The sequence below is a fragment of the Miniopterus schreibersii genome (genome assembly GCF_964146895.1).
Source record: "Miniopterus schreibersii genome assembly, chromosome: 14".
Taxonomy (NCBI): Eukaryota; Metazoa; Chordata; class Mammalia; order Chiroptera; family Miniopteridae; genus Miniopterus; species Miniopterus schreibersii.
The window spans coordinates 12,180,108-12,203,448 of NC_138114.1; the positions used below are offsets into that span (position 1 = coordinate 12,180,108).

Here is a 23,341-nt window from a genome sequence, read left to right on the forward strand (position 1 = left end):
CATTGGAGGGGCTCTGCACTTCGAATGCCTTACGATGTCCTGTCTGACTTCCAGGGGCATGGAAGAGAAGGGGGGATGGAAGGCTGTGTGGGGGCAGGGGGCATATAGGAAATCTGCACTTTCCCCTCAATTTTGCTGTGAACCTAAAACTAGTGTAAAAATAAATTACATTTAAAATTAGAAAATAAAAGGAATAGCCCTGGCCAGGTCACTCAGTTGATTGGAGTGGCATCACATACACCAAAGGCTGCAGGTTTGATTCCGGGTAGGGGCGCGTTAAGGGAGGCAACTGATAGATGTTTCCCTCACATCGATGTTTCTCTCTCTTTCTCCTCCTTCCTCTCTCTCTAAAAATCAATAAAAACATATCCTCGGGTGAGGATTAAAAAAATAAAATAAAAAATAAAAGGAATATAAGCACACTGTAGGGAAATTCAAACAGAACAGAAAGACACAAAGTGAAAAGCAAAGGTCACTCTCCCCTCTAACCCCCTACGCAAAGGTCGCCACTGCGCAGTTTCTAAAGTAGAATTCAAGACCAATAAATAAATAAATAAATACACACATAAATGCAAATGCATATATGTGGGTATGTTAATTTATGTATACTGTATTCATATATATGTACAATTTGTTTTTAAAACAAGGTATTTATTTGCTTATCTGCAGACTCCCCTCTCTCCAGTAGGAAGCTGGTGTAATTAGGCTCAGTGTAATTAGTCATCCGCATTCCTACCTGGCGCACCTCCGGGCGCTGCTGGGGAGAGGAAGAGTCAGCCAGCCCTCAGCTGGTCTGAGCAGTTCCTGGCCTCCATACACCACCCAGAGCACTGGACATTCCTCCCCAGGTCACTGTGCTAAACAGCTGGCGGGAGGCAACAGCCCAGCACAGTCTGTGAATGGGGCCCGAAGCAAGGCAGAAACATCTAAGGTGGTTCAGTTCCAAGAATCTCATATGGACAAGGATCTCAAGTAGTGTGACCTGGAGCCAGGCCCTCACCTTTGGACCTCACTATCCCATGGGTGTGACAGGGGACTCACTTCTCAGGGCTCTCCCATTGGATTTTGGACTCCTGAAGTAGACACCTCTTTAGGTTTTCAGCCTAGCCCTATATTTATACAATCCCAGAATGTCCACACCGGAAGGGATCTTGAAGATTATCTAGTTTCCAGCCACCTTGGTTTTATAGCTAAAATACACCAACGTGCTAGGACTCGGCCTGCTGGGAGCAGAGCGGCCTTCCTTCCCCTAACAATGCTGCAAAAGCATGGTGCAAATCCAGTGACCATTTTAACCTGAGCTGGACTGCCTTGTTTGGTGGGCCCAGCTGGTCCTATAGTTGGTGACCCACTTTAAAACCCCTCCTCCAAGGGCAGTAGGAAGACAGTGCAGTAACTGTGCTTTGACTTGGGTCGATCAAGGCCATTCCTCATGGTCAGGAGGTTCCAGAAACCCTCAGGAGCCTCAGTTCACATCACTTCCCTCCCCGCTGAGTTTTGCTGTCTTAAGTCTAACTTGCATCCCATCCCCAGCTGCCTTGTCAAGCAGAAACAGACTGCATGATGTACATAGCTGCTCAGTGCTTCTGGAACTGGGTTCTCTGACACCAATTTAACATCTTGCAAGTTGAGAATTTACCAGGTACCCAGTTAAAAAAACAGAGAGAGATGAGTTGTCCAAAATCTTTGGAAAATGCTGCCTACTACATCCCCTTCCAGGAAAAGTGCAGATTCATAACAGCATAACAAAGGCTCTGAAAAGGCCTGTAACAAAGGAGCTTCCTTATCTTTATCCCCAAATTTCCCAAACTTATTAGGCAATAGTTAACATTTATTGAATACTTAGTATGTACTAGGCACTGTGTTAAGTGCATTACATGGAATTCAGCTTTACAACCACTCCATTAAACAAATACTAAGATTATGGTCCCCATATTAGAGATAAGGAAACAGAGACATTATGTATCTTGCATAAAGCTATAGCTGGTAAATGACTGAGCCAGAATTCAACTGAGGCAGTCAGGCTCCAAAGCCCAGAGACTTCCCCCCATGCTCTACTTCCTCACAGAATTCACTAGCCCAGAAATTAGTATTTCAAAGACTGAAATGTTAAAAAACACTGAGCAAGGGATTAGGACTCAGGATGTCAGGTTTCACCGTACTCCAGGCATTTCATTGAAGGCAGAAGGATGGTGGTAAGAACATGAACTCTGAGGCTAGACTGCCCAGGTTCAAATCTCAGGTCTGTGTGAGCTTATACTTAACCTTTCTGGGATTCCGTTTTCCAGCGTTCTGTAAAACGCTGATGGTAACAGTTTAATAATACAAATGTTCTCATATCACTTAACCTTTCATTATATTAGTTTCTCCAATATAAAACAGCAGACAGGATTAGAGGGATCCTGGGCCGTTTGATAATACTCAGGATGAGGAATGTGGGGGCAGGCTGGGGATGGGGTCGGGAAGCAACAGGAGAGGTATTAGGGTCAGGGCAGCAGGAAGGACAGAGGAAGGAAAAAGTGGAGTGAAGTCTGCAGATTCCTTCTCCACCATGCCCAGCCCTGCAGCAGCAGGTCCTGTGAATGGCTTTGTTGGATTTTCCAATCTCCCCAAGGAGAAATCACCAACAGGAAACTGGCAGTGTTTTCTTTCCATCCCCTCTGCATGCCTGGGTGCCCAGGGGCCCGGGCCAAGCTCCAGGAATGGGAAGGGCAGGAAGCAGAAACTGGGAAGGTGGGGGTGGAGGGGTGGGGTGGGGAAGGGGAGGCACCTTTGAAAAGGCCTTTTGGAGAAGAAACTGGCCTGGGAAGAGGGACTGGGGAAGCAGGGCCTTGGCCTGCACAGAGGTCCAGCTCCTCGGGTACCCAGGAGACTGTTGTCAGTACAGCCGGCCCTCCATATCCGCGGATTCTGCATCCACTGATTCAACCAACCATGGACCAAAAATACTTGAAAAAATTTCCAGAAAGTTGATCCCTGAACAATACAGTATAACAACTATTTCCATAGCATTTACACTATATTAGGCATTGTAAGTAATTTAGAGATGATTTAAGGTATATAGGAGGATGTGCATAGGTTATATGCAAATACTAATCCATTTTATATAAGTGACTTGAGCATCCTTGGATTTGGTGGTCCAATTCCCCGCAAATACCAAGGGATGGCTGTACTCCCACTCTGGGCCCCCCACCCCGACAGACATCATTTTCTCTTCTCAGCTGCCTTTCCAGACCAGGTCCTTGGAACTGAGAAGGGGAGGGAGCAAGACAAGAAGGACCACTTTCACATGCACAAAGATTCTTAGATGAGCTCTCTCTACCAACCCCTCCGCAGCACAGCTCTCTGGCAAACCTAGCTCATTCCTGTTCCTGGGGAGAGTCCCCACTGACACCTGCCCACTAAACGGGCTTCTAGAATAGCCATCACTTAGTCAATGCCATCCCAATTCGGGATTTTGAAGGAGTGGAAAGCAGGCAGCAGAGGAAGGTGAAGCCAGACATGGTGTCAGTAATATCTGGCTGAAACCCATGCCCATAATGTGACAGGGCTCAGGTTGTGGTCCTTATAGATGCCAAGGTTCTTATGACAGTGGCAGAAATAATAAAAGCCCTCCACCCAAGTCTAAGTTAAAGGTATGGTCAGGACATAAGAAAACACCACCCCCCTCAAATAAAAATTAAAAAAAGGAAATTGTGGGCTGTGTTTCTAAGTGCAGCTCAGGCTGGGGAAAACAGGCCGGGGTCTTTGTTTCACCACTTCTGCACAGGGAGGCTGGTCCCAATTATACCACCTGGTCAGAAAGCCCAGCCTGAGAAACAAGGTAGGAGGGACCCACAGGTGTTAATCAAGCAAAGTGCCAGAGGTGTCTGAGCCCCCCTTGCTGAGCCCACTTAGCTCTCAAGTCCCTGCATCTTCTGTAAAGTCCATCCTAAGTGCTATTTCTCTATGATCACCTCGCCCCATGGGGGTGCCACACACCCCAAACCCCACAGCAGTTATGTCTATACAATGCACAACGCAGCCGAGCCGGAAGGAAACTTGGGGAGCTCCTTCTCTGAACCCCTCCCTTGTCCGGGTGGGGGAAGGGGAAGCTGAAAGGCTCATCCCAGGTCACGCAGCCAAGCAGCACCAACGCTGGGTGTCCAACTCCAGATTCTCTGCAGGTCCTTCTATCACCCCCAATTACTCTCTTCCATATGCTAAACCAGCTCCCCCATCTTCACACAACCCACTCCCCCTCAAGAGCCACCAACATCACAGGGCAGTCACAAGAGACTTCTCAGCTCTGCTGTATGATTTTCTACTACAGCCCACAGATCTGATATCATCTTCTAACTGCTGCTGGGGAACCAGAGCAACACAAAGGGTTTGGAGCCAATGACAATGATTCCAATTCTAGCTCTACAACTTGCTGGCTGTGTGACCTTAGGCATGTCGCTTCACCTGTCTGAGCCTTTCTCCTCACCTGTAAAACTGGGGAAAATATATCATCTTACTATGTGGCTGTGAGGCTCTGATGCACTAATACACACATAGAAAGCCATCCACCATGTAGCTTATTAGTATCTAGTATATACTCAGTTTAATTTTAACTTACCCCCTATCGATGAAAAAGGGGTTCTATGGAAAGTAACCTCACAGGGTGATCTGATCATAAATTCCTAGCGGTGCAGGCCATGGTGGGTAGTCATGCCCCAGGCATATAACTTCTTAGTAAAAGGTTTATTTTTGCCTTAAGCAAGCTTGCCTATTGTTTCTGTGCATGTAGGTTAACACATCTTTGAAATAAACCCCAAGAGAGCACATAATCTTAATTTATCCTGTAATCTCAGTTGCTTCCTCCCACCTTCAGGTAACCTTCCTTAACCTCAAATGCATAGATGCACAGAAGAAACGGCAAACTGTCACATTAGCCTCAGAAGCATTTATCTCAGTCTATTGAGATCTTGCCTCCAGGCTCAAACAAATATTTACTAAAATTCTCTATGGGTTTGGACTTTTCTTAGGTTGACATCCCTAAGAACCATCATTAGCCTGGCAGCTGGGGTCTGGGTCCTAACTCCACCATGTGCTAAGTGACTTTCACTGACAACTTAACCTCTCTGAAGGTCCTGCTATCTGCTACCTTGGAATTAGAGAGAGGACTTTACCTCTGTAAAGTACAAACAGTCCTCCCTGTGATCCACTGAACTAGTGTTGTTCCCTCCCAGTGGTTAAAGAGGGACAGGGTCTGATGCTCAGTCCACATGTGTCCAGCCCACACTGTGGGGAGTTGTTGGGGAGGTGGGGGGGGAGTCACGACAATGTTGGGAAGGGAAAGGGGAAAGAGAGGAAGACTTTTGAAAGCCCAAGATCGAGGCACCATAAGGCTCCTTGATTATGTCCTTCAAAAATACCCCAAACTGACAGTCCCCACCCTGATCCCCCAGAACCTGTGGCTGTTACCTGACCTGACAGAAGTTCCTTTGCAGATGTGAATCAGGTGAACAACCCTGAGATGGGGAGATTATCCAGGTGGGCCCAGTCTAACTACACGAGTCCTTCCCTGGCTGTTAGGATGAAAAGAAAGGAGAAATTTAGGGTGAAAAGGACAAGATAAGCCTGAGGGGGATGCCCTCTGTGGAGGAAGGGGCCACGTGCCAAGGAATGGCCTCGAGAAGCTAGAAAAGACAAGGAAGTAGAGTCTCCTCCAGGGCCTCCAGAAAAGACACAGCCCCCCCCCCCCCAGAACTGTAAGGCCTATAGACAAAACTGTGACACAGAGGTCACGTGGCGAAATGGTGCCACTGCTATGGCGAACATGAGGGCAGTTCCTCAAAAAATTAAACATGGTCCAGCAATTCCACTTCTGGGCATTAACCCAAGACAACTGAAAGCAGGGGCTCAAACATATTTGTGCACCCATGTTCATAGCAGTATTGCTCATGTGGACAAAAAAGGGGCCATGTAGTAAACTGACAAGCTTAGGGGAGGCCTGCATGGCAGCCTTACAAACTCAGGGACCGAAAGGAACCGCATAGGATGGTCTAAACATAAAAATTCCTAACTGAAAGGGAGTAGTGGTGGGTAGTCACATCCTAGGCCTGTAGCTTCCTTGACAAATGTCAGTCTTTACTGTGATAGGCAGTTAGACAGATGTGAGCCAAGCAAGGATGATGGGCCAGGTACAGAAGGTCACCAGGGTGGAAAGCCCTGGGAACCTAGCAAAGACAATTGTAGAGTGGGACCTCATCCCCAGGGTGACCTTTCCTCCCTAGAGATTACATCTAGGCCTCACTTGTGTTTCAGCTCCAGGCCCAGAAAAGCAGCAAAACCAGACAAGGGACCCCACCAGCTGATCTCAGGATGAGCTGCTATGGATTAAGACCTCCTGCCCTGGAGCCGACCAATCAGTGGAGACTCCACCCCGAAAGGTTACACCTAGAAAGCTGCTGAATATCCCATTGAGATCCTCCCCTGAGTCCTCTCTCAAAATCTCCACCCTTAAGACCCTTAGGACAGAGGACCCAGCACACTCCCCCACCCCACTCTCCCTCTGGGAGCACACCGGTGCCTCCTCCCACCCCTAACCTGCAGTCTCCCCAGGAGTGCTACCTTTTCCTTACTTCCAAGCTCTAAGGACCCTTCTTTTGCCTCTGTAACTTGTTTCCTAAGCCCATTTCTTCTACCACTCATTTCTTCCACCTCTGTAATTGTCCAAATACTGTAAATGTTCTCTTATAGCTTGAGTCTTGGCTCTGAATTCTTTCCTAGCCAGAACTCAAGTACTGAGGTTGCTGAAGTGAGGTTCAGTCTGGCCCTACCAGTCCAATACCTGGCGTTGTACCCATTTCAGTCATCGCTAACATTTACCTTTAAATTTTTATTGATTTGAGAGAGAGAGAAATATCGACCTGTTGTTCCCCTTATTTATGCATTCACTGGTTGATTCTTGTATGTGCCCTGACCAAGGATCAAACTCACAACCTTGGCATATTGGGAGGACGCTCTAATCAACAGAGTTACCCGGCTAAGGCAAGAATCTTTACCCACATAAGCCTGCATTTTTGCATCTAAGATAACATATCCTTGGAATTTCAGAGTAATCCCCTTTTTCTGGACCCCTCAGACCCACAGTACAAAACCACAGAACCTCTCATTGGTATGTTGTTCCCCAAATACCATCTCTACGTGCTCTACTCATTATAATTATCCTATACCCACCAATACAAAGAAGTATGTGCGTAGAAGAAAAAAAGAAAAGAAAAAGAAAAAAAGACTAAAAACAAAAGTGTCTCTCCGTTTTACTCTTTATTCAATCTCAGAGGTTTCCCTGCTTTGCTCGCTCTCACTTTCCTAATCAATCACCAACGGATTTCTTGTAACCCTCTTTACGTCCCCTCCTTTGATTATAAATGTATAAAATAAGCTGAAAAACTGCCACTCTCCAGAGCATTTTCTCAATTCGTTGAGATTTGCTTCCTGGCAACTGTCGTCAGTTTGGCTCAAATAAATTCAAATATTCTTTACAGGTTTGGACGTTTCTTGTATTGACATTCACAACAGTCAAAATATGTAAACAACCCAAATGTCCATCAACAGATGAACAGATAAACAAAATGTGGCCTATACATAGAATATTATTCGGTCTTAAGAGGAAGGAAATTCTGCACGGCCAGCGTGGCTCACCAGTTGAGCATCAACCTAGAATCCAAGCGATCACAGTTCAATTCCCAGTCTGGGCACATGTCCAGGTTTCGGGCTCGATCCCTAGTAGGGGGTGTGCAGAAGGCAGCCCATCAATGACTCTCTCTCATCATTGATGTTTCTATCTCTCTCTCTCTCCCTTCCTCTCTCTGAAATCAATAAACAAAACAAACAAAAAAAAGAGGAAGGAAATTCTGATACGTGCTACAACATCATTACACTAAGTAAAATAAGCCAGTGTTAAAGAAAAAAAGACATAGGCCCAAAATGGCATCACTCTTGCTAAAAGCCCATGATACCAAATCTAGATTTAATACCTGATCTAATTGCAGTTTCAATCTTTCCCAGAAACATAATCTTAATCTACCAGTCTGGAATTTCCTGATCAAGCACCAGTAAGGCAATGTGCCAGGTAGGCCCTCTCCATCTCCAGCCCCCCATACAGAAAGAGGCAATCTACACCATAAAAACCCTTCCCTTTAGGCCTGGCCTGTGTGGCTCAGTTGGTAGAGCATCATTCCATGTACCAAGAGGTCTGGTTCAATTCCTGGCCAGAGTTCAATTCCTGGTTAGGGCCGGGTTGTGGGCACGACCCTCAGTAGGGGGCGTGCAGGAGGCAGCTGATGAATGTTTCTCCCCTTCTTCCTCTCTCTCTAAAATCAATAAAAACATATTTTAAAAAACAACCACCCACCACTCTGTTTTGCCCTGGCAACTAAGAGATGTTCCTGCACTCCTAGAATCAATGGGGGGCGGAGGGGATAAAACCCTTCTGTTTCCACTCTCTTCCCCCAAAGAAAAGATGTCCAGGCCCCCAAATAATCCTTTCTTTTCTTTTGTTAATAGCTCCCTTGCCCTACCCTTCTTCTTATGAAAACCTTCCATTTTTACAACCTCTCAGAGCACCCTTCTAGTTGCTAGATGGGATGCTGCCTGATTCATGAATTGCATTATCAAATTTACTTGGCCAACCAGTCACAAAAAGATAAATGATTCCACTTATATGAGGAACCCAGAGTGGTCAAATTCAGAGGCAGGAAGGAGAAGAGTGGTTGCCAGGGCTGGGGAAGGGGAAATGATGAGTTACAGGGACAGAGTTCCAGTTTTACAAGATGAAAAAGTTCTGGAGAAGAATGGTGGTGATGGCTGCATGACTAGGTGAATGTATTCTATGTCATGTCATGGAGCTGCATACCTAGAAGTGGTTAAAATGGTGAATTCTATGTTATATATATTTAACCACAAAAAAGTAGTGATTTTAAGCCACTAAGTGTGTGGTAATTCGTTAAACAGCAGCACGAGAAAATGAATACAACCTGTGCCCACTGCTTCCCTCCTCCTCTCCAGATCCACCCAGTGCCCTATTGAAAAGGCCTCTGCTCTCTTTGTATGAGATCCATGCACTCAGCAAGCTTTCCTTGATAAGGGAAGTAATAACCCCCAAGACCACAGAAAAACTACCCTAACAGAAAAGGAAGGGGCCAAGGAGCTCACCTCTCCTGCAGGTCTGGGAATAAGAGTTTGAAAAAGCTTTGCTCACTTGTATTATCTGTCAACATGAGTCACCATGGTGAGACTCTGAATGGGTTCCCTGTGGCCAGGCCAGGCACACCCAGCAGGCAATGCAAATGCTCTGGGAGGGAAAAGGTCAGGTCCCAGCGTGATCTGAAGGAGCAGGGCGATCACGCCCAGTGGGCTAGGGCCCTGCAACTGGGACACCAGAGGTAACTCAGCCCTAGAGGTGACTCGGTTCATTCCTACCCAACCCACCTCTGCTCACATTTCACAAATGGGGAAACTGACAACCAGAGAGGAAGAAGTGACCTGCCAAGGTGACACAGCAAGATCCTAACAGCACTGGCCCAGGACCTGCACCTCCTGCCCCCAAGCCAAGAGCTCACTGTCTGAAAGGCAGCTCTCCAGCCAGTTGCTGGTAAAAGCCAGCATCTATAGGGAAGGTCCAGGTTATGTGGGGCCTGGAGCCTGTACAATTTTAGGGGCCCTATTCAAGAAAATGAATACAGAACCACCCTTTTTGGCAAATTTCACAAAAGCACAGGACTCTGTGAATCCCCTCCCAGGGCAGGGCCTTCAAGGGCCCACAGGCAAGTGCCTCAAGTGGGGTCTAAAGCTGAAGCTTAACTTCCATTAGCTTCACAGTAAACCAAGCCTCAGCCTGCTCCAGGTTCTCCCTCCAGCTGGGGAGAGAAACACCATAGAGCAGCTACAGGAAATACCCACACGGACCTCTGTTTAAGAGCCATTCCAAGGAAGAACGAAGAGAAGGCTGAGAATCAGGAAATTCTATCTTTGGGAGCAAGGAAGGGGTGGGGGTGGGCGGAGTGTTGCTTCTGACAGTGAAACCAAGGCATCTCTCTCACCTATTAAATGAGGGGGCCTGCGAGGAATCCACGTTGTGAACCTGTGCTGCCCAGAACCTGGAGCTCTATGAAGGTTTCATAGTTTACAAACATTTATTTCTCCGTGGGGAGGGGTGGTGCAAAAGAAACTCTCTGACTTAATTTTACTTTAATGGAAAAATAGGAAGCCTGGCAATATGCTTTGGCCGTAGCAACTGCCCCCTTCAGCCAAGTATGCCTGCTTCGCTGCCTCCTATCCCCACCTGGGTTGTGCCTGCAGGCACCTGAATCTGTAATCAAAGGAGCAGATGTCACCCGGGGCCCTGCCAGTTACATGCATGAGCCATCTCACCTCCATATGAAAGTCTGTCATAGGTCCTCACTCACAATGAAATGGGGGAGAGGGGTAGCAGGTAAGGGTAAGACTAAAGATCTGAAGGCAGCAGAGCACCCCCTGGCCTCTACCATGAAGGCCCTGATACGCCCAACCCTTGGGGCCTGTTCAAACAGCTTTGGAAAACCCCGGTCCCTTCACACCTAGACCTGAGAGAACCTACTCCACCTCCCAGTGGCTAAGGCACCCCTGCCTTGCCAAGCAGCAGCAGGAACACTCTCCTTCAAACAGCACTTGCTGAGGGCTGCTCTTCTGATGGCGACAAGATCCCCAGCCAGCCTCGCCAAGCAAGAAGCAGAAAAGGAATTCCCAACAGAGCCAAAAGATTACACTAGAGAAGATTCTCTTTTGGATCTCAGCTACAGGTTGACCCTTGTAGATGGGATCCTAAGCTCTGCCAAAGGATTCTGGGCTGAGTGACACGGAGCCATGGCAAGAAAATGGAAGGTTCCCGTAGGTATATGTGTGATGAGAAGTCACAGGAATGCATGTCTGTGGCTCAATCACGCTGATACCTCCGCACTTTGCATCTTCAGGATTTCCGTTCAGACAGTCCTTCAACCTGCTCTGTCCTCCTGGTTTCCTTTACACCTTCCTTAAGCCTACGTCAATCCCAGCCTTCCTTTAGGACAGAGAAAGCCCACCTCTTTCAGGAAGCCCACCCTGATATCCCACCCACAATGATCCTTACCAGCACTTGGCCTAAAATGTTTTATATGTCCTCCATAGTGTGCTAATAACATTCCTGTTTTCCAGTGCCTATGACAGGTACACATATTACTTCATTATACTTCCCTCATTGATCTTCACAGTGTTCCTACAAGATAGGTATTAACACCTCAAGGGAATTAAGGTTCAGAGGTGATTCTTGACAAGCAAGGGTCAGACACCCAACTAGTACCTGAGCTAGAATTACTTTTTCCTAGGCCTCCCAGTGACATCACGTCCAGGCTGTAGGAGAGGCGTCTCCTCCTCCTGCAACCGGCTGACACAGAGCTGGGCACAGCCAGGCCAACACACACCTACGAGACACCAATGGACCCTGATTCATCATCTCTTCCACACCCTGGGTGGCACCTGTTCTGAGGGCCTCTTTGGTCACAGTTTCTGGTATGTAGGCTCCAGGAATTGTGGGGGCAGACGACACATCTAGGACATTCCTCTCTCCCTCCATGCCAAGACAGGACCTCATGGGTATATGAACATCTCTAACTCTGCTAAGAAGGGGGTAGGTGGCCCTACTCTCTGGAGGCACTGCAGAGTCCCAGGGCCCTGCCCTCTTTGGGCTCTGTCTCGCCTCTGAGGTGTGGGTCACAGGTGCCATTAAGCCACAGAAACAAGCCAGGGAGAGCCCCAGGGCAGCACTCCACCAACTCTGACTGGATTTCCCACACACTGAACAAAAAGCCCACAGAAGGTGCTGTTAAACATTCAGCTCCCCCACCCCCATGCCTTGAATTAAGAATAGCTGGAGCCTACATCAATCATTAGCCAGCAGTGCCTCAGACGCTGCCCTCCAAGGGCTGGCACCTGGTGCTGCCCAGCTGGGAGAAGTGTGGGCAAAGCAGGCTGGGAAAGTGGCAATGGGGCAGTGTCTAGGCTTGACCAAGGGGCTGAACTTGAACAAGCAGGTTCTAAAAGACACCTCTTAGGAATAAAAAATCAATCATATATATGAGTCCTGCAACATCAGAGCTGCAAGGGGCTTTGTAAAATCATTTGGTTCAACTGTTCATTTTACTGAGGTGGGAGCCCAGGTCCGGAGAGCAGAAGGGGCCTGCCCAAGGTCTCAGGACTGGCTGGGGCAGGACAGACTCCAGAACCATGTTTCTCCACTTCCAGGCAGATGCACTACGGCCCAGACTGGCTCCCCTCCACTCAGCATACTTCTGGGCTCCACTCCACCTATCAGCTGGAGAATGGACTTGGGAAATGAAAAGGCTACCCTGGGAAGGACAGAATGAGAAAGTGACTCTGCTGCCTTCCAAATAAAACTCCACAGAACTGAGCCACACAGCAAGTGTCACCTGCTCCAGGGAAGCCTGTGACATTCTTTCTCCCCAGGTTCACCTCCCTTTGTGTTAACAGCAGCAGATGGCAGGGTTGGCAGCCACTTGTTCTGGTCTCACTGGGGTACCAGGAACTGCACAGACCACTCGCCCAGCTCATTTCAGGGTTCGAATGGCCTCTGCCCCCAAGCTCTCCCAGAAATAGTCACCTATGTGTATAATACCTGAAGTTGAGGGAGGCAAGTTGGGAAGAGAAGCACAGCAAGATACTCTACATCCCAGAACTGGGTCTTGGAGCCCCCACCCCCGTGCCGTGGGGCCTATAAAAGCGAGAGGTGGCTCCATGTGGCAGAACGTGTGGCTGCCAGACCTGACCAGTGGGAATCAGCACCTCAGCAAAGCAGCAGCAGCAACTTGCCAGTTTCTTCACCAGCCCCCAGGATCAGAGGCTGCCATGGATCCCACTGCCTGCCGGCTCACCACTGCCATGAGGCACCCACCATTCCCACTTCCTAACCTGAGGAACACTGGCTTAGCCAAGGGCAACACTGCACAAGCACAGTAATAGCTTCAAATTAAGTAGAGCAGTGGGTGGTGTTCCAGAAACTTCTGATTGTCCCCCTTAAACCCTTTGTCCCCCCTTTGCTTCTACTCTGGCACATGGCAGCCCCAAATAAGGACTGTTTTGAAATCTCCCTGGCTGCCAGGTAGGCCCTGCTGTATAGATGTGAAGGCCAGCTGTCCTGGGCCAGGCAGGTAAGGGAAGTGCCGCAACTGAGGAAGACCCAAAGTGTGGTCTCCAGAATGGCAGCATCTACACAATTTGGGCACCTATTAGAAATGAAAATTCTCAGGCCCCTCCACAGACCTCCCATAGCAGAACCTTTGGGGGTGGGGTCCAGGAATCTGCGTTTTAACAAACCTTCCAGCTTGTTTGCATATGTGCTCAAGTTTGAAAACCACAGTCCTAGAGAATGCTGGGAGCAACTTTACATATGGAGTGTGGTGCCTGGACAACCTCATGGAACAGACACTAACTTCTGACGAGACAGAGAGATAAGCTCCTCTCTTAATTCATAACCAAACCTGAACCCTAATGCCGGCTGGTGGGGAAGAGGAACGACGAGAAACTTAAAGCAGCAATCAGGAAAGAAGTAACACCCAAGGACAATAAATAATGAACAGGAAACAAAATGCAAGGAATAAAATCAAGAATATCTGGTATGTGAACAGTCTGAATGCTCTACCAAAGACACAAGCCACCACATTCATTGTCTTCTGCCATCCTTTCTCCCGCCCCTGCCCCAGTCATGTGCTGATTACAAGAGAAACATTTTCTTAAGTGAGAAAGATTCTGTCATCCTTTCTCCCTCCCACACCCCAGTCATGCGCTGATTACAAGAGAAACATTTTCTTTGTTAAGTGAGAAAGAAAGGTTAAAAATTATGGTTGGCAGAACCAGCGCCCCCAGTGGAACACATCAAAGCACCACTACCCAACCACCTCCAAAGCGACACACTCAAGGGGCGGACTCAGTGGGCACCAGAGCCCCGCTGAAGTTCTATTCTGTGGGTGGCCCCTGCACAGCTGATCCTCAACAGTGGTCACAGCCAGTCCTTGCAGCTGATCAGTCTGGGGCTAAATCCCTCCCACTGACGTGGCAACAGAAGAAGAAACAGATAAAAGATGTGAACAACAAAATGGCAAAAAGTGCATATCTATCAACAACTGAATCTAAAAAACAAAATGAACAAGCAGAACAGAAACAGACTCATAGACACCAAGAACATTTCGATGGATGCCAGACTGGAGGGGTGTTGGGGATGGGTGACAAAGGTGAAGGGATTAAGAAGTGCAAATTGGTTGTTACAGAACAGTCATGGGAATGTAAAGTACAGCATATAGTTGATAACATTCTAATAACTATGTATGGTGTCAGATGGGTGCGAGACTTACCAGGATGATCACTTAGTAAGTTATGTAATGTCTAATCACTGGGGTGTACACCTGAAACTAATATAACAATGTATGTCAACTGTAATTGAAAAATATTTTTTAAAAAAAAAGTAATTTTGAGCCCTAGCTGGTTTGGCCTAGTGGTTAGAGCATCGGCCTATGGACTGAAGGATCCTGGGTTCAATTGAGGCTAAGGGCACGTACCTCTGTTGCAGGCTCGATCCCCAGTCTTGGTCGAGTGAGTGCAGGAGGCAATCAATCGATGTGTCTCTCTCACATCCATGTTTCTCTCTCTCTCTCCCTCTCTCTCTCCCCCTTCTACTCTCTCTGAAAAGCAATGGAAAAAATATCCTCAGGTGAGGATTAAAAAAAAAATGTGCCTGGTTGGGCATGGCTCTGTGGTTGAGCATAGACCAAGGATCCAGGAGATTGCAGGACCAAGGATTCAGGAGACTGCAGTTCAATTCTTGGTTAGGGCACATGCCCAGGTTGCAGGCTCAATCAACACCCAGTTGGAGGTGTGCAGGAGGCAGCCGATCAATGACAACTCTCTCATCATTGATGTTTCTGTCTCTCTCTCCCCCTCTCCCTTCCTCTCTCTGAAATCAATAAAGATATATTAAAAAAGAAATCTGAGTTGTATTTTTAAAAAAATTTGAATAAGAAAAAAAATATTAAGTGTTGGGCAAAAACATATTAGATAAACACAGAGAAAAACTAGAAGTGAAAATATTAACATTAAAAATATGTTGAGGACTTTCCAATAATCCTGCCTCACTCAGCAGGCTGAGGGTTTTTCCAGCCATTTGCCTTTATCTGGAAAAACAGACCTTGGAAAACTACTCACTAGGATTTCATGGTACAACAAGGCTTAGCCTTCCCGGTCCGTTTAAACAGTTTACGTGACTTAAAACACAACACAGAAAAGAACATTAAGACTTGGGGACCCAAGTCTTTACATTTGACATTTGGCCCTGGGTCCTTTCTGTGTACTATTGTCATACCCTTTGGGGAACAGAGAAAGTCCACCTTGCTGCCACAAATGAGGAAGGAAACACACAATTGCAATCGAAGCAATTGGATCATCTCCTTGAACCTAAAGAAAGCAGGCAGAAACCACAAGAGAATAGAGGACAACAGGCCTGACCCTGGGACTTGCACACAAATCTCATTTTATCCATCCCTCCAAAAATCTGGTTTTCAGGGGAACCACTGGGACAGTCAAGGAGGAGGAGTTCATGGTAATGGAGAGCTGAGAAGGTGGGGGAGACCCGATTACTACCTACTCCACAGCCTGAATTGAAACTAAAGGGGCATGGATGACCCTGTTTCACCCCACAAGCTGGTACCTGCCTCTAAATTTCTGAGCCTCTCAGAAATTTGTTAACTTTAGGACTGTATAGAAGGAGGGATTCTTCTAGATCCTTGGCGATATAGTCTCCTAAACACGGATAATATGGAATTTATGGCCAAAGACCAAAAGCATTAAATAAACATCAAATGAGGGTGCAATGTACAAAGATAAGCTTGATAAACCTGCATACATCAAACATGAAGGCCAAATTCATAAAGCTAGAACAAATATAAGCAGAGCTTAACTTAAAAAAATTATAGGGAGACTTATATGGAATCTGACAGATCCATAAGCAAAGACAGAGAAGGGCAAGCTCAAGTTAATAGATAAATCTAAAGTTGTGTCCCACAGAGAATACACAGTCTTCTTTCATGTCCATGAAACCTTTTAACATTAATCATGTAGTTGGCCACAAAGAAAATCTTAATACAGCCTGATAAAAAGATGACTTTGCTGATCACATTCACTAATCATAATCCAACCAATGTAGCAGTCAACAATAAAATAGGATCATACCCCACCCCCCACAGAATTACTCAGAAATTCAGGACCCTATTATAAATAATCCTTGAATCAAAACTTATCTACATAATGACTAGAAAGCCATGGGAAGGTGAGCATTTCATACAAAAGCCCATTCACTAGAGCTGCACTCAAAGGAAGATGTGGAGCTTTATAAGCTTTATAAATTAAGACTAAAAATAAATGAACCAGTTTATATATTAAAAATAGAGCAACAGCCCGGCCTGCGTGGCTTAGAGGTTGAGCATGACCTATGATCCAGGAGATGGCGGTTTGATTCCCAGCCAGGCCACATACCTGGGTTATGGGCTCAATCTCCATTACAGGAGGCAGCCAGTCAATGACTCTCATTATTGATGTCTTTGTCTCTCTCTCCCTCTCCCTTCCTCTCTCTGAAATCAATAAAGACATATTTTAAATTAAAAAAAAAAAAGTAGAGCAACAAAATATGCCAAAAGAAGGAATGAATAAAGATAAAGTTTGAAACTAATGACCAACAAATACATGAAAAATAGAAAGGATACAAAAAATTCTCTCTCTCTCTCTCTCTCTCTATATATATATACACATATATATTTAAATTCTAGCACATCCAGTTAGACTCCCATTCACAATATCTAGTAAATATATAAGGTCTGTAATCTGTCCCTGATTTGGAAAACTTAACATCATAAAAAGAGGTCAACTCTTCCTTATAAATACTAAATACATTCAATGACATTCCAATTAGGATCCTATAAATTGTTTACTTCAATACTGTTCCAGTTATAAAAATAGTCAACGGTCTCAATACCCATCAATAAGAGAAAAGTTGAATAAATTATGGTACATCTGAACATTATATATAGATCTGCCACTGACACGGAAGAGCAGTAACCCAGAGCTACTGTCCATGAGAAATTAACCAAAAGCATAAGCTGCAGAGTGGTATACACATGAATCCGTTTGGCGAAACACAGTTTTACAGATGCCTGTGTCTATGTGACATGGATAGAGGTAGGGAGGGATCCTTGGCTGCAGGCCATCCACACTGCTACCTTCTCAGGTGAAATGGGAGGGGGATGGGTTGAGGAAACAGAAACAAATACCCCTCAAAGCTGTCCTCCTCCAGCACCACCCTTTCTCCCCCCTTCAAAGCCCACACCTTCAAAGCTTGTCTATAGTTAGTACCCCCAGATCATCACCTCATCTCCTGCTACTCCCCCCATTCATTCCATGCAGCTTCTGCTCCTAACACCCCACAAAACAGCCGCAGCTAAGGTGCTCAATCTCCCCCACATTGCTTCCCACAGCGGCACTGGGGCACTGGAGCAGACTCCCGAGGCTTCTATGTGGGCCATTGTCTGGGTCATTCCCCTTCTTGAACTGCTCTTTTTCTGGCTGCTTTACAGGCTCGACTTCCTTTCCTCAGTTGTTCCAGTTGAGTTCCTCAATTTCATCATGCCTTCGGCATCAGTTACAACTAGACAAAGCGTCCCTCTAGCCCAGACTCCTCCTGAGCCAGACACATCTGCCTATTTGGTATCTCAAAGGCACCTCCAACACAAGTCCAAAACTGAATTCATGATCTTCCCCATTCTCCACACCTAGTTCCCATCCAGTGTCCTGTGTCTCCGGGGAATGCAGAGGACAACCCAGGCTGGGTGGCACTAGACAAACAGTGGGTACTCACTAATGAGGAGTTCAACAGAAACATGCCTTGTCACCCACTTCCTAAAAATAGCTGTAACCTTTTAGGTGGACACAGCAACCTCACATCTGCTATCACCAGCACCACTCCCCCACACACACCCTTTTCCCCAGAGATGCCACTCCCTGGGTTTAATCTGCCACATACTCCCTCCACCTGCCTGTTAACAGCCTCTGAATTTCTCTCTCAGCTCACTTTGATTGCTCTCATCTCACTGTGCTCCAAGCCAGCCTCTCCTCACACGACAGATGTAAGGGGCTAGGGACACCTGACTTCCCTCTCAATTTCAGAAGTGATTCCTCTCCTGTTCTGTTAAGGCAGTGGGACGTTCAGGAGCAGGAGCATCTGGAAGACTAGACACTAGTGATCAGAGCCAGGCATCAACCACCTGCACATGCAACTTCCAGCTTCAAGGTTCCTTACAGTAAAACACACAAGATATCACCACTATCATCGTCCACCCCCTAACTGATCTCAAACCCCTTTTGCAAACATCTTCTCACTGGGTTCTGCAAACAATCATTTGAGGTAGGCATTTTACCATTCAGAACACTGGGAGCCTGTATGGTTATATGGCTTGTCCCAGGTTACCTAGCACAAATGAGCTCAGTCTCCTGACTCCTTGGTGGCCCTCAGCCGTTAAGTTCTCACAGCAGTGTAGCATGGTCAGGCTGTACTGTTAGGATCCTCCCATCATGTGTCATACGACCTTTATTTCCGGGTTAGGGTCAGTAGACTGAATGTATGGCTTCAGTGGTTATTAGATATGTGAGGGGCAGGAATATTAATCATGCTCTGTTAACCATGATTTTTAGCTATAGTTATAAGAAATATTAATCACACTCTGTTAACAGTGATCGCTCTGTTCTGATTTGAGAAAGCATATTCTAACCTGGCTGGGAGTCACCCTCGGGCATGGGAGTTAACGCTGGAATGCGGTCCATACTTCTTTTATCATCACAGGAAGATTAATAGCCTTGCTCCTGAAAGGGTGGAATCCCGGAGGCACCCGCCCTGGAGTCCATCCTTTTGGCCGTCCAGGCCACACAGCGTGTAACCTGTTGGGATTATTCCTTGCCTACTTCCCCACGCCTGTAATTCCTACTTTCCCATGTAACCTGTGTCCTCCTACCCAAAATAAACAGCTGGCTGAGGGGGGAGCAGTAGAGCAGATTTTTGTGGATGACCCCCTGCTCTCCCACACTGCCAGCAATATTGGAATAAATGCTCATATATGATTCAATCCTGTCTCTGTTTAATTGGCTCAAGTGGTGACAGGCAGCCTGGACCCATTGTTGTCCGGTTTCAGATATGCCACTGAATTTCAGCAACTCCTTTTTAAAATGCAAATTCCCACCAAGGAAACTTCAGTTTCTTCCTTTCCCTTAAGAGATTTCCTATCTAGGTATCACTCAAATTCCTGAAATCAGAGGGTGTTGCAGAGAAAAATTCAGAGAAACCTAGGTCCACTTGCTTGGCTATAACTGTGATGAACACCCATATACAGATTCTCCACCAAGTGCCCCAGGGAACCAAGTGCCAGGAACTGCTTCAGGCTTACAGGGAGAAGATGGCAGCTAAGAAGAGAGAGGAAGGAAGGAGGAAGAGCTCCAGAAAGGCCCAAGGGCCTCTGAACAACCAGCATGCAGCACAGATTTCATTTCTACATTCACCTCCTGCCCACACCGGCTTTCTCTCTCCATTCTGCAGTTAATTCTAAAGAAGAACCCACACTAACCTATTCTGGCTTAGTTTTCCCTCCTTCATCCCACACTACCCATCCTCCTCCAAAGCACATGACGAAGGTATCACTAATCAATCTTGGCTTTCTAGGAACAGCAATCCAGGATAAGCCCTGTCTGTCACCCTTGCCCTGGCTACATAAAGGCTACATAAAGGAGTTAACCTTTAAAAGACGGCATTTAAAAGACAGCATCATACAAACTCCATATATTTTCCAGGATCATCTGTACAAATAATGGTTTCTTTCCTTTTGCCTGTAAAAAAGAACATATATGCTTAGGTTTCTGAGTATTTAAAGAGCTTCTACTTGGCCTCTCAGCCAGCTTCTATTCCCACCACTCAGTCTGTACTCATTTCCATCTCAAGGTCTAATATTTTAACAACAGGGAAACCTTGGTTCCCTGGCCTGCCTCTCTTACTCAACTAACATCTACTGAGCATCCACATTAGGCAAGGCCCATCCTGGTGCTGTGAAACTAAGAGATGAGTAAGAAATAGCCCTCACCCTCTAGAGAAAAAGGTCAGGGCAGAGGTAAGATACATGGCCATATAAATGCTGTGAAAGGCCAGTACTGAGAAGTGGGTCAGTGCCAAAGGAGTGGAGGAGGAGAGCTTTGTGGGTTCACAGCATATCTTGTCCCTTCTTGCAGGGAGCAGGCACCTGGATGGCACCCAGGAGGGTAAAAAATGGGCAGAAATGAGGGAAAGGCATTCCAGAAGGGCATAAAGCACGAGGTAAGAGAGAGGGGCAGGTAAGAAGAGCAGTTCAGCTCGGCGGGACCTTCAGTTGCATGAAGGCAGTGATAGCTATTACCACTATATTATCATGGACCCTTACAGATGATTACTTATGCACAAAGCCTTGCTGTTAGCTTTATGTCTAATCTGGGTGACATCCACCTGAGACACACAGGTAGGGTACAACAGTCACCACCTATTCAGGTCAGTGCCTGAGCTGTATGGCTGTTAAATATATTAATTCATTTAATCCTCACAATCACCCTGTGAGTTAGGTATTGCTATCACTCCCATTTTTTTAAAAAATCCTCATCTGAGGTTATTTTTCCCATTGCTTTTCAGAGAGAGTGGAAGGAGGAAGAGAGAGAGAGAAACATCGATGTGAGAGAGACACATTGATTGGTTGCCTCCTGCATGCTCCCTGACCGAGCCCGGGGATGGAGCCTGCAAGTGAGGCTGGAATCGAACCTGAGACCCTTCCTTCGGTCTGCAGGCCGACCGACGCTCTAACCATTGAGCCACACTGGCTAGGGCTATCACCCCCATTTTACAGAGGAGGAAACCAAGGCATGGGGACTAGTTAAGAGACAGGATTAGGGAGGGATGCAGGAGCCCAAGCTGAGGACCCAATGCCAGTGCAACAAACTATCCTGGCACCTCACCTAGCCACTCTTATCAGGGAACACCTCACACCACAGAAAGTGCCTCAGGGAAGGGCACCCGTTAATCCTCCTGGAATTCCCAACAGTTAACTGAATCAAGGAGAGAATGAAGGAACTTAGTGAGAGCCAGTTAGGGGTAAGCAAGGTAACAGACCCTGCCTTGGACTCAGCCTGGCCCTGCCCTGCAAGCTCTAGTTCCTGCTGTGTGGACAGGGCAGAGGCTCGCCCCTCACCGTGCCACTCCAAGCCCGGGCCATGGCCGCAGGGAACAAAGTGACGGGCCCGGAGAGAGAGCAGCCGCCTCAACACCCAGCGTCTGTCCTTAAAACAGTCGTCTCTACAAAAAAGTCACCGAGTAGCAGGGCGGGGACAGAAACGTCCCAGGCAGACTGTTTCCTGCTTGAGCCGGTGCTGACGCGCCTACCTCTGCCCTCCGGTCCCGAGGCGAGGAGCCCCACGACTCTCCTTGAAGACGCGGATGCAGTTCCCACCTTGTTAAGCATTCAGGGGGGATCCAAGTCCAAGAACCCCTTCCTGAAACTGTCGCCAAGGCTGGCGAAGGTGGAAAGGCAGAGGAGGCAGCCCCGGGCTGAGCCCCGCATTCTTTCAGGTAAAGCGCCTGACACACAAACTCCAGCGGTCGCCCGCGGGACTCTGCGCCCTCCCGGTTGCGGGGGAAAGTGCCGGAGCGCAGCCTCCGCCGCCGGCTCCCCGCGCGAACCTTTCCCGGAAGGGCGCGCGCTCGGAGGCTCGGCTGGGTCAGAGGGGACGCGGCCACCGCCACCCCCACGCCAGCCGCTCGCCTCTGGTCGCAGGATCACGCGGTCCCAAGTCGGCCCAGGCCGTTTAGCCCCTGACCCCGGCAGCTCAGCGCCGTCACGAGGCCCTGGCCACGGGGGTCCCACGGGGAGAAGGTCCCCGCAGCCGACCGAGCCGATGCCCGCAGAGGCGGCGCGTCCGCGGCCAGCCGGACACCGCCCCACCCCCTCGCTGAGGAACCAGGAAGCCGCCGGGCGGGCGGGGAACCTCACTCACCTGGTCCCCGGCCACAGGGGCGAGGAGCCGCGAGGGGCGAAGGGGGACGCGGACGGGAGCGGTTCTCTCGGCGGGCGTCCCGGCCGCGCGCCTAGGGCCGGACTGGAGCTCTGTCCCGCGCCTTCCCTCGGGGAACTCGGACCTGCGGGCACCGCAGCCGTCAGGGCGGGGCGGGAGGAGGAGCCAGGCGGGCGGAAAACTCCGCGGGCGCTGCGGGTTTGCCCCCGGGGCGGAGCCGCTGGGTCCAGGGGCGGAGCCGCTGGTCCAGGGGCGTGGGGGCGTGGTCTGGGGGCCCCGCCCCCAGGGTGTGCCATCTTGGCGGGCCCGCCCGAGCTGCCTGGCGGAGCCTGAGGGAGGAGACCACGGCCTTCGGGCTCCCAGGGGCCCCGGGAGGACTCCGCCTGGCGAGGTCTGCGTGGGAACAACGCCCCGCCCCCTCGGGAGATCGGCCCCGCCCCGCGCCGCACTCCCGGGGCGGGGATTCCCCAAATCCCCTCCAGGCCAGGGTAACCGTTGTTAGGGACTCTCTTCAAGGTAAAGAAAACTTTCTACATCCTGAAGGTCTTACTATCGTACGGAAATGGGAAGGGTGTGGGGAGAATAGCTTGATAGCGGAGAAATCTGACCAGTTACCTCAGCCAGGTGACCAAGGTCAGCACCTGGGGCCAACGGGGCTTCAATATGGCTGCCCCCGGGGGGAGGCGAGGGCCGACGCGCAAGCCCGCACCCTGAGGCCCTCCCGGCTGGGAGCGGAGCGCGGGGTGCGGGCGCGGGCAGGCGCAGGGTGCGGGCGCGGGCAGGCGCAGGGTGCGGGCGCAGCGCCCCTGAGCGCGCCCTCGGGGTGGCCGAGCTCGCGCGGCCCGGGAGCGGCCGGGCGGCTGGTTTTACCGCCAGTGCCCGCGCTGGCTCCATCCACCCTCCTCCCAGGTGGGAGTGTGGAGGGCTTTGAGGTTCAGAAACAAAACTCGCTGCCTACCAGTTACAAACCTTGTGTGAAAGATGCGATGGCAGCTCTGGAAAAAGCGAACGGCGATGCCACTTTGAAATGTGAACGCCTTGCTCTTGGTGTGCAGCATCTACAGTTGCAGGGCGCACAGATTGTGCCTCCAGGGGCGGGAGACGCTGGCTCCAGAAACTGGCCGAGCAGCGGCAACGAGGAGAGGGCATGCTGGCTGCCCGAGCACCGGCG

The 23,341-nt window shown here is 48.7% G+C and overlaps 1 protein-coding gene across 1 annotated transcript in view; it reads right to left on the bottom strand.

The window, feature by feature from the left end:
• The window catches only part of ANXA11 (annexin A11), a 47,407-nt gene extending 25,021 nt beyond the window's left edge, over positions 1–22,386 (bottom strand). The window contains exon 1 of the mRNA XM_081158084.1: positions 22,153–22,386. The gene's annotated coding sequence lies outside the window, so the exon portion shown is untranslated. The remainder of the gene's footprint in view (positions 1–22,152) is intronic.
• Positions 22,387–23,341: the final 955 nt, after the last annotated feature.